Here is an 18,136-nt window from a genome sequence, read left to right as displayed (position 1 = left end):
CATTTCAAAAACCCTCTCCTTCATCCCATATTCATTGCTGCTTCAAGCACCTCTCAGCTTTCCCTGGGCCACTGCAAAAGCTTCCTTCCAGGATTTTCCCACTAGGATTTTGGTGCCTCTCCTCTTACCTTCTACAATCTACTCTTCACAAATAGCCAGTATGATCTTAGGACATGAATTGGATCACGTCAGTCCCTTGTCAGACACTTTGATGGCTCAGGGTGCCTGGATGGCTCAGTCGGTTAAGCATTCAACTCTTGATTTCGGCTCAGGTCATGATCTCAGTGTCTTTCTATCAAGCCCCCACATCAGGCTCCAAGCTCAGTGCAGAGTCTGCTTGAGATTCTCGCTCTCCCTCTCCCCCTGCCCCTCCTCCCACTTGTACTATCTAAATAAATAAAGATAATATTTTTAAAAAGTGAAATGTCACCAGAGCCTAGAGGATCTGGAGTCAGGAACAAGAGATGTACCGGGAAATGAGTGATTCCTCCTCGTCTCTCTACACCCCTCCTCTGTCTTAAGCCTTTAAGCCACTGGCGTACAGATAAACAAATAGTTCAGTGGATTAGAATTGAGAGTCCAGACATAAACTTATATATTTATGGTCTACTGATTTCCAACAATGGTGTGAGAACAATTCAACAGGGGAAGGTTTAGTCTCTTCAACAAATGGTGATGAGACAACTGGATATTCCCCGTGCAAAAGCATTAATTTGTACCCCAACCTCACACCAGATACAGAAACTAACTGAAAATTGATCTAAGACCTCAAAAGAACAAAAGCTTTTGGAGAAAATGTAGGTATAAATCTTCATGGGCTTGGATTAGACAATGGTTCCTCAGCCAAGCAACCAAAAGAAGAACATAAATTAAACTTCATCAAAATTAAAGCTTCTGTGCCCCAGAGAAAGTGAAAATATTTATAAATCAAGTAAATGATAAGGATATAGTATCCAGAATATTAGAATTATTACAAATCAACAACAAAATGCAAATAAATCTATTTTAAAATGGCCAAAGGAGGGGTGCCTGCATGGCTCAGTGGGTTAAAGCCTCTGCCTTCAGCTCAGGTCATGGTCTCAGGGTCCTGGGATCGAGCCCAACATCGGGAATCTTTGCTCAGCAGGGAGCCTGCTTCCTCCTCTCTCTCTCTGCCTGCCTCTCTGCCTACCTGTGATCTCTGTCTGTCAAAATAAAAAATAAGAAAAGAAAAATATATTTTTTTAAATAATAAAAAATTAAATAAAAATGGCCAAAGGATCCGAATAGACATTTCTCCAGAGACTTATACAAAGGCACAATACGCCCATGACAAGATATTCAAAATCATTAGTCACTAAGGAAATGTAAATCAAAACCACAGATTACACCCACTAGGCTGGCTACAATAAAAAAGACAAAAACAAGTGTTGGCAAGGATGTGAGCGATTGGAACTCTTTTGTTTCGCTGCTGGAGAAGTGAAATGGTGCAGCTGTTGCAGAAACATTTGGCAATTCATCAAAAAATTAAACATAGAGTTACTGTATGACCGAGCAATTTCACTTCTGGGTACATAGTCGAGAGATCTGGAAACATATGGTGTCCGCACAGAACTTGTACATGCCAGTGTTCACAGCAGCGTTTTTCATAGTAGCCAAGAGGTAGCCAAGTGTCCACTAACAGATGAATGGATCAACCAAATGTGGTATGTCCATTCAATGAGATAATATGCAGTGATTTTTAAAAAATACTAAAAATGCTTGCTTCAACGCACATATACTAGTATTGGAAAAATACAGAGAAGATTAGCATGGCCCCTGGGCATGGATGACATGCAAGTAAAAGTACCAATATATGTGACAATTTGGATGAAGCTAGAAAGCCTGGTGTTAAGGGAAAGAAACCTGACACGAAAGGTCAGGTCTGAGTCCATTTATAGGAAATGTCTAGAACAGGCACATTCAAAGAGACAGAAAGTAGGTTCGTGGTTTCCAGAGGCTCAAGGAAGGAAAGGATGGCGAGTGATTGCTAATGATATGGGGTTTCTTTTTGGGCTGATGAAAATGTTCTGGAATGAAATAGTGGTAGTAGTTGCACAACTCTATGAATGTGCTGAAAACAACTGAATTGTACATTTTAAAAGGATGAAGCTAAAAAAAAAAAAAAAAAGGATGAAGCTTATAGTATACAAATTATATCTCAGTTAAAAAAAAAAAAAAAACTCCGGGGCGCCTGGGTGGCTCAGTGGGTTAAGCCGCTGCCTTCGGCTCAGGTCGTGATCTCAGGGTCCTGGGATCGAGCCCCGCATCAGCAGGGAGCCTGCTTCCTCCTCTCTCTCTCTCTGCAGGGAGCCTGCTGCCCTCTCTCTCTCTCTCTCTGCCTCTCTGCCTACTTGTGATCTCTGTCTGTCAAATAAATAAATAAAATCTTTAAAAAAAAAAAACAAAACTCCAATGGCCCCCATGACTTTTCACCATCTACTACTTGCTTATCCTTCCCTCTCTAACCTCTTGCTAGTCCTTCCATTGATCCCTTTGCTCAAGAGGCAGAGACTCTAGGAGTGATGTTTTTTAAAGATTTTATTTATTTATTTGAGAGAGAGAGCTTGAGTGGGGGAGAGTGGGGGAGGGAGAGAGGGAGAGGGAGAAGCACACAACCTGAGCCCAAGGCAGATGCTTGACCAACTGAGCCACCCAGGCTCCCCTAGGGGTGATTTTTTTTTCTAGAAAGGATTTCACTCTGGGATTTGACCTTAGACTGCAGGTGTGGTCGAGCAGGTTTTCTGAGTCTGTGGCCGACATCCTTGTGGGAGCCACAGAAGTGCCAGGGTAACCGGGCTGCGGCTTCATCTCCTCCCTCCTAAGTTCCCAGAAAGTTCTCATGGAGTCAGCCTTGTCCCAGAGCCCCCAGGGAAGGACATTCTGAGAAATGCAGTTCCAGCTTAGCTAAACCAGCCGGCACGGAGCCCCCAGTGCTCTTTGCAGCCACTCACCCGTCCTCAGCCTTCAGATCTCACCTGTCAGCACGTGGTGTCTCCGGGGCCCTTCCTCAGAGTTGGGCAGACCCGTCCTCTGACTGCCATTCCGTCGTGGATAGGCATCCTTACGTGACCGTGCTCCCACGGACAGCACTAAAATGGCTGGAGCAATGGGCACCTTCCTCTGTTCTAGCAAAGGTGTTCGTAGCCTGTCTCAGGGCTGGCTGCCCTTCCTTTTTCTCAAGGGAAGGTGGTGGTGCTTGGCTGCTCAGCGGTGTTCCTTTCCGGACAGTGGCCCCCGTTGGCAGGGACCACATTAGGACAACTCAATGTGGGGTCCCTGGCATCTAAAATAGGGCCTAGCATACAGCAGACACTTAATGTTTATAAAACAAAGGAACAAATAAATACCTAAGAGATGAGACAGGGTAGCAGAAAGAGGGATGAGCTGTGGGCTTCAGAGGTAGCTCGGCAGAATGGTTCAGAACCCAGTTTCAAGAGCCAGGATCCCCTCTCCATCGCTTAGCAGCTGTGTGGTCTCCAACAAGTGACTTTACCCCTCTGGGCCTCAATTTGTTCATATTTTAAAAAGAGATAAGGAAGGGAGCCTGGGTGGGGCCATCAGGTAAGTGTCTGCCATTGGCTCAGGTCATGATCCCAGAGGTCGTGAGATCGAGCCCCGCGTTGGGCTCCCTGCTCAGCGGGAAGCCTGCTTCTCCCTCTCCCTCTGCTGCTCCTCCTGTTTGTGCTCTCTCTCGCTCACTCGCTCTCTCTCTCTGCCAAATAAATAAAATCTTTTTTTTAACTAATTAAAAAATAAAAAAGAGGTAGCAATAGCACCTCCTTCGAGGGATTAGTAAAAGAATTCATCGGGCTAATTATTTGCAAAATGCTTAGCGGTATACAAGTGCTTGTTGTTAGACAGAAAGATAGACAGACAGATCAGTAGGTACAATGAAAGAAAGACCAAGCATTCTGTTTGTCTTTCAAAGCCAGGGTGAAAGGCAATCCCTCTAGAGAACCCACCGTTGGGGTTCCCTATGTGAGCAGCTGGAAGGCAGTGTGGCACTCCTACTGTAAAAATATACAGATTTAAGAGCGTCGAGACAAATGCCTGCACTGGTAACACTGTCTAGACTAGAGGGGAGGGCATTAGCATACTGTTAGTTAAGGAATTATAGCTCTTAGGGTACCAGCTTCCGCACAATAAAATGATTTTTAAAACAACATTTTAAAAAGCTGATTAAAACATAATGCTCTGTTTACTTACTGCCACAAAATGTTTCATTCACAAATTATAGCCTAGCAGATTTAATTTACTTTCTGCTGACACCCATATTAGATGTGATGGACCCGGCAGGCTCCGCAAGGCTGCAGGCTCCCGAGCAGAGGCATGGGGACATGAGCTTGTAGGCTCCACCGCCGAGCATTTTTTGGGAAGAGGTGGCCTAGCCCGGCCTCCTCCCCACCCCCAGGGCCCTGAGGGCCTCCCGGAGTCTGCACACCATGGTTTCGCCATGGAAAATTTGGGGCTTGGCAGAACACCGTGTGCTGAGAACAGAGATTGAAAACTGGTGTTCCGAGGACCAAGTTCAGCCAACTGATCCTTAACCTGGTTCATGTCATCATGATTTCTTTAAAAAAAAAAAAAAAAAAAAGCCACCATTTACAAATCAGGAGAACTCCCCTAAAAATCTGGTTGCTTTGCTACTTTTTTTTTTTAACTTTTATTTATTTGACAGACAGAGATCACAAGCAGGCAGAGAGGCAGACAGAGAGAGATGGGGAAGCAGGCTCCCTTCTGAGCGAAGAGCCCAATGTGGGGCTCGATCTCAGGACCCTCAGATCATGACCTGAGCTGAAGGTAGAGGCTTTAACCCACTGAGCCACCCAGACGCCCCTGTTTTGCTACTTTTGAAAAATGGGAGGAACTAACAATACTGGACTGTTGTTGTCATGGCAACAAAAGGCAGGCCTTTGAGAGGTCACGCGCTTTCAGTTTATCACAATCCCTGCCATTCCCTACTGTCTCCCTCGCCCCCAAGCACTAGTGAGGGCCTCCTCTCTGCTCCCACAGATCTTAGTTCCTTTGCTGGACTGAAACTGCCTTTTCACCTCTCTTTTCCTGCTGCACAGCAAACTCTCTGAGACCAGGTATTATCACTACTTCATTCACCCTAAATCCTGTAGGCTGGCTCGGGGCCCAGAATATTGCGGCCTTCAAAAAACATTTACTAATTATATTGGTTTCCTATCGCTGCCACCACAAATTATATACATTTAACCACTTAAACAGCACAAATTTATTATTTCACAGTTTTGTAGGGCCATTTTTTTTCTTTTTTTTTTAATATTTTATTTACTTTTTCGACAGAGAGATATCACAAGTGGGCAGAGAGGCAGGCAGAGAGAGAGAGGAAGAAGCAGGCTCCCTGCCAAGGAGAAAGCCCAACATGGGGCTCGATCCCAGGACCCTGGGATCATGACCTGAGCCGAAGGCAGAGGCTTTAACCCTCTGAGCCACCCAGGGACCCCTGTAGGGCATTTTGTAGAGAGAGGATATAGGTCAAATGTCTGACATGGATCTTGCCCTTCCTAGAGAAGTTCAAGGCAAGAATCCATTTCCTTGCTCATTTCCTTGGATTGTTGGTAGGATTCAATTACTTACAGGTTAGAGGACAGACAGTTTCCTTGCTGGCTGTCAGCCAAGGACCATTTCCAGCTTCTGGAAGCCACCCACATTCCTTGGCTAGTGGCTGCCTTCCCCCATCTTCAAAACTAGCAAAAGCAGGTTGAGCCCCCTCCTAATGCTGCAAATCTCTCCTTTTTCTTCTTCCATCTCATCTCACACCCAGGCAAGAGAGGCTTTTCACTTTTAAGGACTCGTGGGATTCAATCAGGTCCACCCAAGGTAATTCAGGGTAATCTTTCCACCTCTGGGTCTTCAACCTTAAATCACACCGGCAAAGTCCTTTTTTTCCATGTAAGGTAACATATTCACAGGTTCTGAGGATTCGGACAAAGACATCTTTAGGGAGCTGTTATTCTGCGTACTACACTGATGAATGAAGGTATTGAAAAATCAGCTGGATGGAGAAACAAGCATGGGCAAGGGCAGGTCACCCACAGCTGGAGAGGTGTGCCTGCCAAGGAGGCCAGGACGGCAGAGAAGCTAAGTTCGTGGTCCACAGGGAGGGTGGGGACCTACGGGAGGCAGGAGAGAGCTGGAAAGGAAGACTTTTCTCCATCAAGGGAAGGATTAGAGTAGAACGCTCTGGGGCCAGTGAGGATACTGGGCAGGGAAGAGTTAAAATTCCAGGCAGAAGGGCAGGGGTGTGGTTTTAAACTCCCTTGGATTAGAAATTGATCTTCCTTATAAACCAGAGTTAAGCTAGCTTCCTGACCCTTTCAATACAAATATGACCGGAGGGAAAGGAACACCTCTTCTCCTATGGGGAGCTCGGTGTGCCCCCAAGATGGCTCCAAGTAGCCAGAGCAGACCTCTTACTAGTAACCCCTGTACTAAAATGCCCGCTTACGCTGAATTTTATTCTATTTCTGTCCCAGGACCTCATTGTTTCCAGAAGAACTTGACCCTTCCTTTGATGTACACACACACACACACACACACACACACAGCCTTTACTGAAAGATCAGGATGCCAGAGGACAGGAGCGAACATCATTGAGCATCCAAGCCCAGAACTCCTTAAATGCACATATCAAATATCCTTTATGGGTTTTTTTTTTAGATTTTGTTTATTTGTTTGACAGAGAGAGAGACACACACACACAGTGAGAGAGGGAACACAAGCAGAAGGAGTGGGAGAGGAAGAAGCAGGCTTCCGGCCAAGCAGGGACCCTGATGTGGGGCTCGATCCCAGGACCCTGAGATCATGACCTGAGGTGAAGGCAGACGCTTAATGACTGAGCCACCCAGCCGCCCCTCAAATATCCTTTATCTTAAGTGAACTTTCATGCTTCCTGCATCTGAGACTTCTGGCCACAACGCAGACTCCCCAGGGCTCTCCCCATCCCGCTGGGTTCTCCGGACTTTCATTCTTGTTCTTCACCCTCTCCTGAATGCCCCCACCCCCTCCCCGAATTCTTCTCATCCTAGGACACAGAGTAATGGCGATACCTTGAGTGCTTGGCCCTGATTCTTCACCCCTCCCTCCCCTCCTCACTAGGTGACTCTGCGGTTCCCCTGCAGAGCGGGAGAGGAGTGGACTTTTCTTCTCCTTGATTGTGGACTCAGCCACATGCCTCGCTATGGCCCGTGGGATGTGAAAGGAGAGGATAAAAGCAAAAATGAGAAATGTGCTTTCACAGTGCAACTTGATTTCCTGAGAAGAGTTTGCCCTGGGTCACTCCTGTCCCTTTGGCCGGGCACAGAATGAAAACATGGGCAGACCTGAGCCCAACCTGTCAAGGGACCCACAGCTTGAAGCAGACTTGTCCACTAGAGCCCAGCTTAAATCAGCCACCCCACCGCTTACCTGCCGACACAAGAGTGAGAATAAATAGTCGTTGTTTTAAGCCCCTGAGTTTTGGGGAGAATTGATTTTGCAATGATCGCAGACCAATACAGTCACTGGTGCTAGAGATTGGGGGCGAGGAGGTTGCCATCACATAAACCTCAAGAGGCATTGGGTTTGGGACCAGGAATAAGCAGCAGGGAAAGATTTACAAGGGCTGGGAAGTGGTGGGGAAACCAATGTAGCGGGGCAAGAGAAGGCACCAGCTTCTCTGTGTTAAGTAGACAGAAACAGCCCATAAAACGGTTGTGCGTGGGGCGCCTGGGTGGCTCAGTGGGTTAAGCCTCTGCCTTCGGCTCAGGTCATGATCTGAGGGTCCTGGGATCGAGTCCCGCATCGGGCTCTCTGCTCTGCGGGGAGCCTGCTTCCCCCTCTCTCTCTGCCTGCCTCTCTCTGCCTACTTGTGATCTCTGTCAAATAAATAAACAAAATCTTTAAAAAAAAGAAAAAGGTTGTGCATGACGATGCAAGTAGCAGCAAATTTGTCTAACGAACTTTTAGAGTTGGAGGAGGACTTCCAGGGGCAAAATGTTGAAAATATGACTTTCTTGCTACTAGATAAATGTGAAAAGGTACTACTACACGGAAGAGAGATGCTCAGCAAACTGTGCACCCTTATGGGGAATACCACTTAGCAACAAAAAGGAGTACACTGCTAAAGGCCCAGCAGCGCTCCTGAAGGTTAATCTCAAATGCATTACCCTAAGTGGAGGAGGCCAGACCCAAAAGGCTGCATATGCTATCATATACGAGTCCATTCTGGAACAGGCAAAACTGTAGGGAAAGAAAACAGAATGGTGTTTGCTAGGGGTGAGGGGCCGGCTATGAAGGGGCACCAAGGAATTTCTCCAGCGGCTGGAACTGTTCCACATCTTGATCCTGGTGGTAGTTCTATTACTGTATGCATTTGTCAAAACTCATAAAGTGAGGGGCACCTGCCTGGCTCAGTCTGTGGAGCGGGCACCTCTTGATCTCAGGGTGGTGAGTTTGAGCCCTATGCTGGGCATAGAGCCTACTTAAAATTTAAAAAAAAATTTTTTTTTTTAATTATTAAGCCATATTCCAAAAAGAGTAAATTTAACCATAAAGTGTACCTTCATTTAAAAATGCAAAGGTAGGAACATCTGGGTGGCTCAGTCGGTTAAGCGGCTGCCTTCAGCTCAGGTCATGATCCCACGAACCTGGGATCAAGCCCCAAATCGGACTCCTTGCTCCACAGGGAGCCTGCTTCTCCCTCTGCCTGCTCTGCTTCCTGCTCTCCCCCTGTGGTATTCTCCCCCCCTCTCTTTCTCTCTGACAAATAAAGAAATATGTGAAATCTTTAAGAAATAAAACAATAAAAATGGGAAGATATATCTGCACTAGTCATGGGAACGTAGGTTCTGCTAAAATAATAAACACCCAACTTTGAAGTCTCAGAAGCTTACAGCTTTCAAGGTGTTATCTCTTCATTATTCTCTGTTTTTATCTCTGGTCAGCCTGGGGCTCTGCTTCGTGTTTCACTGAAGGACTCTAGGACTAATTTTGATGGGGCAGCCACCTTCTGGAGCTTTGCTGGTCTCTGTGGCAGAGAGAAAGAGGAAAGAGGAAAATCATGCCCTAGCTCTTAAAGCTCCCACCTGGAAGTGATCCAAGGCACTTGGATGGAAAAAAGAAGTGATTCCCTTTTCTTGCTAGTCAAAGAAAGTTGCATGGTCCTATCTATGTTCAAGGGCGGGCTTACCATACACCCAGGAGAAAAATGGCAAATATTTGGTAGACAGCACTAATGAATTCCACAGTCTCCACTATGATGGTGAATTTGTCAGTTCCTTTTTGTACTACCGCCAGTTTTTACTCTTGACTCTCATTTGGAGCTATAACACTGTGTGGATACGATTTAGAATGATTATGTACTTCTGGTAAGCTGAAGTCTTTTCATTATCAAGTAGCTTCATTTTATTAGTCATCTTTTGCAAAGTTAGGCTGAAAGATATCATGACGGCATGAATCGCACACTTGCTCTTAAAGTTATCCACCTGGAAATGAGACTTTTCATTTGACATAAGTCAAAGAAAGTTACATGCCCACACCTGAATGCAAATTGTCAGTGCCTTACGACCATAAGGGTTAATTCCTCACTCAGGGTCTCTGTCCTTTGCGGGTCATGTGTAGCACTACCCATTCTTCATTCTGTATCTTCATTCAATGACCCAGGCCACAGCCACCTCCGCATCTGGGATATCATCTTGTGGCAGAGGGAGGGAACCATGGTTCATAAAGCTCAACTCAGGAGTGCACACATTTCACTTCCATTCATGTTTCAGTGACTCAGCCTAAAGTCCATGGAGTGGGAAATGCAGGCCTCAAAAACAATACTACAATCCATCACACTATTTTTGGCATTGACTCTGCCTTAAAGTCTATTTTGTCCAAAGTTAAAATAGTGAACAGCATGAAATCTCTTCTACCACTCTTTTAATTCAAATTTTCCATCTTTTTGTTTCAAACAGTATATACCTTGATGATTTTTCCCCCATGATTTCCCATCTCAAGTTTTCATGAAACACAGAACTAAAAACATATATGGACCAATCTGTGAGCAGAATCCTTCCACACATTTGCAGACCTTTTCCTCATTCATTTACAGATGCCTCACCTACAATGAAACTGGATAATTTTTTAAAAGATTTTATTTATTTGACAGAGGAAGAGAGAGATCACAAGTAGGCAGAGAGGCAGGCAGAGAAGGGGGAGGTAAACAGGCTCCCTGTGGAACAAAGAGCCGGATATGGGGCTCGATCCCAGGACCCTGAAATCATGACCTGAGCGGAAAGCAGAGACTTAACCCACTGCGCCATCCAGGTGCCCTGAAACTGGATAATTTTTTTAAAAGATTTTATTTATTTATTTGACAGGCAGAGATCACAAGTAGGCCGAGATGTGGGCAGAGAGAGGAAGGGAAACAGGCTTCCCCCTGAGCCACCCAGGAGCCTCTGTTGATACATTTTAATTTCTTTTTCCACTTTATTTTGTGCTTTGTATTTTTTCCATGTTTTAGGTTTTTATTTCTGCCTTCCCCCCTTTTCTTCCTTTCTTGCTTGCCTTCTTTTTTAAAATATTGGCTTTCAGGGTGCCATGGTGGCTCAGTTGGTTAAGCATCTTCCTTTGGCTCAGGTCATGATTCCAGGGTCCTGGAACTAAGCCCCAAGTCAGGCCCCCTGCTCAGTGGAGAGTTGGCGTCTCCTTCTGCCCCTCCTCCCAACTCATGTGCACTCTCTCTCTCAAATAAATAAATAAAGTCTTTCTTAAAATGTTATTTTTCTTCCTCTGGTTTGGTCAGTAGCTCTATTTTTATTCTTTCCATGGTAACCCCCCAATTCTAATGTTCATATCTAATTAAAGTCTAATGTTAATCAATATTTTTATGGACAGTACAAAGACCTTGGATTAATTGAACCAGTGGCTCCAATCTTTGCTTTCCCTGTATGCAAACCCTCTGCCATGATCCTTCATAGCTTCCTCCTGCTATAACGCTGGACTGAGTCATGTGATTTGCTTTGGCTAATTAGGTGTAAGAAGAGTCTTGAAAATGTGCTTGTACATTTCCATTGCTCTCTTTTGTGTCCCTGCCATTGCCATGAGAACTCACCCTGACAGCCTGGCTGGTGAGTGAGACACATGGAGCAGAGTAAAGGCCCCTAGCCAAGACCATTCTAGATTAGCTGAGTCCGGACACATAAGCAAGTCCAGCCAAGCTCAGCAGAGCTTCCTAATCCATGCCCAGCTGACACCAGACGTGTGAGTAATAAACAAATATAGCTGTATCCCTCTGAGGTTTTGTGGCTGTTTGTTATGCAACAGATAACTCATACATGTTCAAGGACAAGCTTACTATACACCCATTACCTTCCAGTATCCTCTTATATTTCACATACAATCACTCCATTATTTCTGTTTTGCCTTTCTGAATCCCACAAATTATAAATTGTTCTTGTTTCTTGTCCTGTTATTTGTTCATATTTACTCATGTTTGCTATTTTATTTGCTCACCAACCTTTATTGTGACTCAGATCTTCCTCCTGGGATTTTATTTCTTCTTGAAATATATCTTCTAGAAGTTCCCTCAGTTAAGTTCTGTTCGTAGAAACTCTTAGGTGTTTTTTTTTTTTAACTTTTTAAAAAATTTTTATTTATTTATTTTTGAGAGAGAGAATGAGCACAAGCAGGGGGGCGGGACAGAGGGAGAAGCAGACTCCCTGCTAAGCAGGGAACCTGATGCAGGAATTGATCTCAGGATCCTGGGATCATGACCTCTGAGTTGGAAGTCAGATGTTTAACCAACTGGACACTGAGGCACCCTGAAACTCTTTGTTTTTTTCATCTGAATAGTACTGTGTTTTCATTCTAACTAAGAATGGATTTCATTCTAACTAAGAAGGATCATGGCAGAGGGTTTGCATACAGGGACTAAGACTAAGTAGACAATTATTTTCTCTCATTAAATTAAGGCGATTATTTCATTAATGATATTATTTCATACTACTATTATTATCATGGCTTTCATTAGTGCCATTGAGCAATCAGGAGCTGGTATCACATTATTGTGTTATAGATTGTCTGACTTTCCTCTCTGCTTTTAAAATCATCTTTTGGGGAGACTAGATGGCTCAGTCAGTTGAGTGTCCAACTCTTGGTTTCCGTTCAGGTCTCAGGGTCGTGAGATTAAACCCCTTGTTGGGCTCCTCGCTCAGACTGTGATCTGCTGGAAATTACCTCTCTCTGCCTCTCCCCCCACGATCATGTGTTCTCTCTCCCTCCCTCCCTCTCTCTCTCTCTCAAAATAAACAAATGTTTTTAAAAATTTCTCTCTTATGCTTTGGTGTTCTGCAGTTTCACCAGAATAGATCTAGGTTTTCTATTTCCTTATCATACCTGGTAATTCAGTGCGTTTCTCAAGGATTCCTATCCTTCATCAATTCTGGAAAATTCTCAATCATTATTTGACAATTGCCTTGCTCACATTCACTTTATAATCTCCTAACATAATTGACAAACCTATGATGAACCTCTTCACTCTTTTCCATTTCTTTGTCTCTCTGGGATGATGTTTGGATTATTTTCCTCAAATCTATCTTTTAATGCACTAATTTCTCTTCAGCTAGATCCAATTTGGTGCTTAAACCTTACCATGAGCTACTCGTTTAAGGCAGATCTTGGGGCACCTGGGTAGCTCAGTCAGTTAAGTCAGTTAAGTCAGTTAGTCTCAGCTCAGGTCATGATCTCAGGGTGCTGGGTGCTCAGAGCAGAATCTGCTGGGTTATTTCCCACCCCTCTCCTTCTGCTCCTAACCTATTTGTGCTTGCTCTCTCACTCTAAAATAAATAAAATCTTTCTAAAGAAGAAAATCTGCTACTTGATTTCTCTGCTTATTTCCTTATGGGTTTTGTGGTTCTTGATTGTGAGATCATACTGATTTGGAAGCCTATCTGTGGGAATTCTTTGAGACCTGGGTTGACAGTGAGTTCTTCCAGATAGGACATGTGTGTGTTTCAGCCAAGTACCAGAGGTACTATCAACTCAGACCCATTTTAAATTGAAATGTTCTGCTTGTGGGCTTTTGGACCATGCAAACGTTGTGGCCATCTGATGGTCAGACTTTAACCATGCCTCCATTAGAGGTAAAATGCACTGCCTCTCTACCTAGAGCCAAGACAGAGAGAGACAACTTTCCTTGCTGCCTAGCTCTGCTGGGAAGATTTTTTTTTTCTTCTAGTTTATCCTTCCCCTAAAGATATATCCCCTTTTGGGGTCCCAACCTGATCTTCCAGTTTGGCTCTCATCTTGCCTGGACCTCGGTAAGTGCCCCTACAGCTAGCAGTATCATCATTGTTTACCTATCTCTAGAGATGACTTTCAAAATATTTATCAGTATAGGGGACCTGGGTGGCTCAGTTGGTTGAGCAACTGCCTTCGGCTCAGGTCATGATCCTGGACTTCCAGGATCGAGTCCTGCATCGGGCTCCCAGCTCCTTGGGGAGTCTGCTTCTCCCTCTGACCTTCTCCTCTCTCATGCTCTCTCTCACTCATTCTCCCTCAAATAAATAAAATCCTTTAAAAAAATATATTTATCAGTATAACACACATGCTAACCTATCAGAACAATGCAGACTGTATCTCTGCATAACTTCTGAACATCAACACTATCTAACTCCCTAGGCTTGTGTTTCTGCTTTCTTCCTGGTCTCAGATGATTTTCCTGACTTTCTCACAAGCTTATCTATGTATTGAAAAGGGTGCTTTCAATATTTCTCCTAGCATTTTAACATATTTTGTTGCTGTTATATTTGAAGAGTCTACAATATTGCTAGAAATAAAGTCCAAGTAGAAATGTATTAGGCTCATGCAACAAAACATCCAGAGGCAAGCTAAGCACGGTAGCTTAATGTCATATGAGACCTAGGCTCTTTCAGTCTTTCCATTTTGCCAGCTTTAGCATTTGCTTGTCACATCATAAGCACATGACTGGGACTGAACTTCCAACCTTCGGGTCTGCTTAGAAACAGGAATCAAATAAAAATGACAAAGCACTTGAGGATACTCAACTAAAGTCCTAGTGGACTTTGCTAAACCCACACCCACACGTTGGTCACCTGACTGCCTTGTCTAACCACTGGCCAATGAGATTAGCATGAATAGCCTGGACTAATTATGAGTCATTCCTTCTAGCAACAGTGAAGATCTACCTCCCCTGAGATCAAAGAATCTCCACTAGTACCTGAACAAAATGGGAACCCAGCACAGCGCCTGCCACATAGAGGAAACTGTTCCTTTCGTTGTACAGGACTTGAGTATCCACTAGGTGCCAAAGGCACTATGGGGGCAAAAAAAGGATTTGACACGATCTCTGCTACGCAGCAAGAAAGAGATAAAGTTTGAAATGGGGTTAGGACTTCGTATCAGCTCCCTAATTCCCAGCAGCGGCCTCACTAACAGCCCTTAAAGCTAATTGACCTGCGCCAGGTTACACTGCGCAGTAGCTGGCTGCAACGGCGCGCTCTCTGGACGCCCCGCCCCGAAAGCCAGTCTCGCATGCGCACACCGCTTTCTCTCTGACGCACCCCCGGAAGCACTGGCGTTTTGGGGGGCGGAACCGGGAAGCGTTTCCGGGGGCGGGAGGCGCAGGCTGAGGCGGTCGCGGCGGCGACGGCTTGAACGGGCCTGACGCCGGTGGCGGAAAGTGTCCGGCAGCCGGGTTATGTGAGCGCGGAGCCGTTAGCAGGTACTGCGGAGTCGGGACAACAGGTAGCGAGAGGGCAGGGAGGGAAGCCGGAGAGGTTTAAGGGCTTCTCTGCAGGTCCCGGCGCGCGCGCGCCGCTGGCCCGGCAGGCCCCTTCCGCAGACCGGGATGCTTCAGCCGCGCTCTGGCGGTTGGAGTCCCGGCAGCCCGGTCCGACTCCTGTGGTTTCCGGCCAGCCCAGTACGCGGACCGCGACCCCAGGGCCGCCGAGGCAGCGTCTCGCCCAAGGTCACCCCGTGGCGGCGGACCTCAGCGGGCCAGAGCGCTTAGAGATCCCGCCCCGGTACGTCCGCCGGCCTTTCGGGGGCGCCGTGTGGGTGCGGCGTGGCGGCCTCGGGTTCGAGCCAAGGCCCGGAGAAGCGCTGCACCCGGACTTTGCTGGTATCTGCCTCTGTTTACTTCTAAGTCGTGTCTCACGTCTGTTGCGGTCTCTGTCACCTGTTGTCACCTACCCTTTCTGCCTCTCAACTCTGTTCCTGTCAACTTTGCATTTCTCTCCGGTTTCTCTCTCTTGAGCGCATCTCCATCTGGACCTTGTTTTTGTTTCTCTCTCTGCTTTGCTTGTGTTTCTTGACCCTTTGTTTCCCTCTCCGTCTTTACTCTCATTCACGGCTTGCCTGTCAGCCCTGCGCTTTGGCCATCTGTGTTTCTGCCAGTTTTGTGTCTTGTTTGTGGTCTCCTAACCGGGTTTGTCTGGGCGGGGCGGGGCAGGGCAGGCTTGCCCGGACCTCTGAGCCATGCAGTGACTCATGACCCCGTGAAGCTTCCTGAACTGGTGACATTCTCAGCCAGTAGACTGCAGTCTGGCCTCAACTCTGACAGGTGTCGCCCAACCTAAGTGTCCGAGTGCAGGAGCTCCTTCTGGCAGGCAAACTGGAGACCATCTCAAGGCCAAAGTAGCTTGATAAATCACGCCTCTTCCTACCCATGGTTTTTAAGCCTGCACAGCTCCTTTCCTCGCTTTGCTCCATCCACTTACCCCAGGATAGCCTCCAGGGCTCTCAGGAGCCAGCTCCTTGGGTTCCAACTGCTTAACTAGGCTTGTCTACAGGCAAAGGAAGGGTCAGTCTAAGATTCTCTGCCCCTTGGGGCTCATGGAACAGGAGGATTTCTGGGAAGGCTGTTTGCTTAGTTAAGAGATTGTGTCACTGTGCAGTTAAATTATTAAGAAACCTCATAACTTGGGATTTCATTCTTTGCTTTACTAAAGTACTCACTGAAGAAGTAAGCCAGACACAAAAGAACAGTTATCTTATGGGTCCATTTATGTGAGGTATCTAAAATAGGAAAATTCAGAGACAGAAAGTAGAATATAGATTACCAGGGGCTGGCAGAGTAGGGGATGGAGCGTTACTGTTTAACCGATCCGGAGGTTTAGTTCGGAATGATGAAAAAGTTCTGGAAATGGATAGTGGTGATGGTTGCACAACATTGTGAATATGCTTAATGCCACTAATTGTACACTTTAAATAAAATGGTAAATTTTATGTTAAGTATATTTTACCACAGTACAGGAAAAAAACTGCTCATTGGAGAAGCTTGGAATTAATCAGCTCTTTGAAAATGTGATTTTAAAATTTTATTTTTGGATGTTAGAACATTTAGTCGAACCTACTGTTTGTTGATACCTGCTCTCATCACAGCTAATGTTCTTAGAAAGGAGTTTGGTTAAAAAAAAAAAAGTTGGTTAAAATCATCCCTCAAGTTTTCTTCTTGGGGCAGATTCCTGCCCTAGCTCTTCCTTAGATATAATGCAGAAATCTGCTGTATACCCATGGGAAATTTGAGGAAGATTTTACTTTTTACAAGAAGAAAGCTCTTAGGGTTGGAAAAATAACCCTGTTATTATGATAATGCAAAATTATGTGTCATTTCCTGTGTGTTTTCTGTTGGGGGAGGCCTTTGTGTACTGTTCTCTTAAGCTCTCGGGTTGCGGGTGTTGTAGTTTATCAAGCTGAATTACTGCTGTATTGAATCCTAGATACCATAGATTGTTTTCTCTGCCACCAAAGAAGGAGAAAACACTGCCAATTAAGCTATGACATGTGCTTTTTAATCATTTAGGTTTCTAAAAAAATTATTTTTTAAAGATTTTATTTATTTGAGAGAGAGAGAGAGCACAAGCAGGGGAAGGGCCAGAGGAAGAGGGAGAAGCAGGTTCCCCGTTGAGCAGGGACTCCAATTCTAAGCTCTATCCCACCATCCTGAGATGATGACCTTGAGCTGAAGGCAGCTGCTTAACTGACTGAGCCACTCAGGCACCCTAGGCTTATAAAATTCTTATTGAGAAAACATTTTTAGACTTACTTAGATATTTTTAAATGACATCATTCTATAGCCTAAATAAAAAAGAAAAAGAAGTGAAATTATTTGGTTAAAGTGTTTGTTACAAACTTTTAACATTCCTACCCTTAAATACTTTTCAGTTCAGAGTTCGGTCCTTCCTTTCCTACAGTGTCCTCCTCTGTGTCTTCAGAAATACTAATGAGGCTCTCAGGAATGCTCTATCTTTGTCTCAGGCAGTGACAAACATTAAAATCTCCACTTGGCCATCACATCCTGATTGCAGAAATTTTGAAATATGCCCCTTAAAATCAGTTAAATATACTCTGTATCATTGTCATGAACTTTTCCTTTTTACCTTATTTATATGTACAGTTGCAATAGAAGGATTTTTGTCTTATTTGTAACATGTTGAGAACAAAAATTTTCCTTTATTTTGTTGGTCTTCTGTAGCTAATCATTTTCCTGAAACTGAATACTGTTTCTGCCTTCCTTGAGTTGAGCTTCTTACCCCAAATGCTAATGAATATGAGAGGGCATTTAAAACCATTTCCTTAGCTATATATTGTACTGTAATGGCAGGATGACTGATAAGTGGGGAGTTAGTGGTTAGAACAATACCTTTGCTTTTGAATCTCAGAGTTTACCACAATGGAATGTTTGCCCTGAGTTTTAAATAAAACATTCAGCAGTGGCTTAAAATTAAAGGAAGAATCAAACCTCATCAAGTAGGTAGCTAATTTTTTTTTTTTTAATGCTAAAACAGGTTTTACTAAGTTCTTCACCCGAAGTCTTCCAAGTAGAACTTGCAGGGATGCTGATTGACATGGTCTGGAGACTGAAACGACTTTTCCAAAGGATAGTTGAATTCTGTAAAGTTATATAGACATTGATCAGTGTTGGTTTTCTGTTTTTAACCAATGTGCCATGGTGTGGTGTAAGATGTTATTAAAACTGGGTGAGGGGTTGCGGGGTGTAAAGAACCTTTGGCGTTTTTTGGTGACTTTTATGTGAATCTAACATTCAAAATTAAATTAAAAATACAAAACGGGGGCGCCTGGGTGGCTCAGTGGGTTAAGC

The 18,136-nt window shown here is 44.8% G+C and overlaps 1 protein-coding gene and 1 pseudogene across 7 annotated transcripts in view; both read left to right on the top strand.

The window, feature by feature from the left end:
- The first annotated feature begins 1,738 nt into the window (after positions 1 to 1,738).
- LOC131813309 (U6 spliceosomal RNA) lies at positions 1,739 to 1,838 on the top strand (annotated as a pseudogene).
- Positions 1,839 to 4,990: 3,152 nt separating this feature from the next.
- Positions 4,991 to 18,136, top strand: part of ZBTB43 (zinc finger and BTB domain containing 43) — a 35,665-nt gene continuing 22,519 nt past the window's right edge. For 2 of the 7 annotated variants that reach the window (XM_059142245.1, XM_059142241.1), the window contains exon 1: positions 14,626 to 14,755. The gene's annotated coding sequence lies outside the window, so the exon portion shown is untranslated. The other 5 variants (XM_059142248.1, XM_059142242.1, XM_059142244.1 and 2 more) reach the window with 4 other exon arrangements.

Source organism: Mustela lutreola, chromosome 12 (assembly GCF_030435805.1).
Source record: "Mustela lutreola isolate mMusLut2 chromosome 12, mMusLut2.pri, whole genome shotgun sequence".
NCBI lineage: Eukaryota > Metazoa > Chordata > Mammalia > Carnivora > Mustelidae > Mustela > Mustela lutreola.
The sequence above is the reverse complement of the archived record's forward strand: the minus strand, read 5'-3'. Positions and strand labels throughout refer to the sequence as shown.